General features: G+C 50.7%; 1 long non-coding RNA gene across 1 annotated transcript in view; it reads left to right on the forward strand.

Annotated features, from left to right (window-relative positions):
- Window positions 1–2,367, forward strand: part of LOC105854079 — a 30,401-nt gene that overhangs the window by 4,748 nt on the left and 23,286 nt on the right. Inside the window, exon 3 of the long non-coding RNA XR_001145809.1 lies at window positions 2,160–2,256. This is a non-coding gene — a long non-coding RNA (uncharacterized LOC105854079). The remainder of the gene's footprint in view (window positions 1–2,159; window positions 2,257–2,367) is intronic.

The raw sequence follows: 2,367 nt of genomic DNA on the forward strand, positions 1-2,367 counted from the left end.
GGTGGGGGCCGGAGCGCCTCTTGGCAAAATGGCCGGGGAATCTGTGTAAAGTGTTTAAAAAGAAAAACTCTCCGGAGGAGGACGTAACCTTTTCTTAACATCTGGGGCTCAATTAGCTAATGACAGCAAAGCCTTCTCCGGTGTCGTTGACCCCTGGGCTGCAGCCCCGCTCCCCCACCCCCGGTATTTATACAGCTGCGGCCCCTCGCTGGGATGCGGGGCAGGGGGCTTGGCTAGGTTATCTCGGCGGAGATCCGCCGCCCACCCCCAAAAGACTGAAAGAAAAGGCTTAGCTTTCGGTCCCACCCACCGGCCCCTCAGTCCCCGACGCTGCTCACTCTCTCTCCAGCTCTTCTCGCTACCTCCATCTTCCTCCCCAGCTCTACTTTCCCTCGCCTCCCCAACCCCTCTGGTTCTTCCTTTCTCTTCCGACCTTCTCTCTTTTTCTGTTGCCTCTTCCCCTCTCCTCCGCTACCTTCTCCCCTTTTCTCTCCTCTCCTTTGTCTCTTTTCTGCTTATCTTTCTCACTCCTCCAAGCTCTCTTCCTCTGCTTTCTTTGTCCCCTTCCTTTCTTGTCCACTACCCCCTTGCCTGTCTCTTTTCTCCCCTCTTTCTGTCTTTTCTTTCTCTCCCCAGTGACCTCCCCTCTCTCTCTAACTCTGAATAGCTCCCTTGTTCCCCCTCTGGGTTCCTGTCTCTCCCTCATTCTAGAGCTTCCTTCCCACCTTTGTCTCTCCCTATTTCAACCTCTGAATGCCTCTCTGTCTGTCCTCCCTGAGGTGCTGATGCCCTGGCTGCCAGGCCAGCCCCCCTCCCTCACCCTCTCCCCAGCAGGCCTAATGCTGTGCCATTTTTGGGCCAAGCATCCTTCCCACCTGAGACTGGGCGCTTGCAGACTGCCTTGCTCCTTAGTGTGAGAAGTGTGGGAGAGCTGCAGTGAAGGCACTGGCAATTCTTGGTCACAGCCAGAGGGGATCCTCAGGGGGCTTCCCTAATGGCTGGCCACTAGAGCTCTTGGAAGCTTGGCTTCCCTCCACCCTCCTTTTCTACCACTCTGCTTACTCACACCCCACCTCAACACCCTGCCTGGGATTTTGAACCCAGATACAAGTGCAGATGTACTTTTTCCTCTGTCTTCCTTCAGCACAGTTAACAAACTGGAAGATTTTACCAAGGGGAAAAAGTGGTAAATGCAGAAACTATAAATAGCACAAATAGGCAGGTCAAAAGCCAGTGTAGGTAGCAAAGAAGAGCAGAGTTTGAAATGTGAAGAGCTGTCTGCTGCTTGCAATTGCATTTTTAAACAATTCTTGGCGGTGTAACTTGAGTCTCTTTATCTGTAAAATGGGACTAAAATTATTAAATCATAATGAAATATCCTACAAGACAGCAGTTAGTGAAAGATTTCATTAATGAACTTGCTTTTTTATTTTCCTGGAAAAAATCTTGGGAGTGTGGTTTTCCCAGGATAGCTCTATGTTCCAAAATCCAACCTCTTACTCTTCCAAATAACTACACTTGAAACTCTCACACTCATTGCAAACTGCTCTACACAGGGTGAAAGCTTCAGGTGACTTCTGTGCAGTAAAAGAGAGAGAGAGAGAGAGAGAGTAAAAATGAACAACTATAAACCTGGAAAATGCACAAAATGAAGAATGATGAAAAACAAACAAAAAAAAAACAGCAATAAGAAAAAAAAAACTTATCAAGTTGTATCCTTGATATGCAATGTAGTGTTTGTCAATTATACCTCAATCAACCTGTTTTCAACTAAAAAAAAAAAAAAGGCAGGTAGGTAAGTTCGCAGAGGTCTGCGTGTAGGAAGTCCCAGAGTTCCTGAACCACTGGGTTGACCCTTGCTGTGTACTGAACACTGTGGCAGGTGCTTGGCATACATGCTCAGGACCCTCATCAGAACCAAAGAAAAGGGTACTTGCTACCCCTGATGCAACTGTCCAAGCAAGTATCAAGGCTCTCTCCGGCAGTTTCTGCCCGGGACTCAGGGGTCTTGCGCCTAGGGCCCAGGAGCATGTTCCAGCGTGGCAGAAGAACACAGCTACCCCCTTCTACCAGGACCCTGGGTGCAGGGGGAGGGGGCGGGCACAGAGGGTAAGGTGCAGCGTCATACTGCTGCTGAGCACCCCCCAACCCCCTTCTAGGCTGCTCCCAGGACTGGCTCAAGCTCGCTGGGAGAGCTGCCGGCATCGGATGGAGAGTGAGGAGAAGGTTTAATTTTCAGGACGACAGTCTCATCAGGTCTGTTCTCCCAGCGAAGCGCCGCCATTGGGGGTCGGATTTGGCTTCTCCCAGCACCCCTCTCTCGGTCCCCGCTGGGCGAGAAACGGACCGGTGGCAGCAGAAACTGGA

The sequence above is a fragment of the Condylura cristata genome, unplaced genomic scaffold (genome assembly GCF_000260355.1).
Source record: "Condylura cristata isolate star-nosed mole 26May11 unplaced genomic scaffold, ConCri1.0 scaffold00003, whole genome shotgun sequence".
Taxonomy (NCBI): domain Eukaryota; kingdom Metazoa; phylum Chordata; class Mammalia; order Eulipotyphla; family Talpidae; genus Condylura; species Condylura cristata.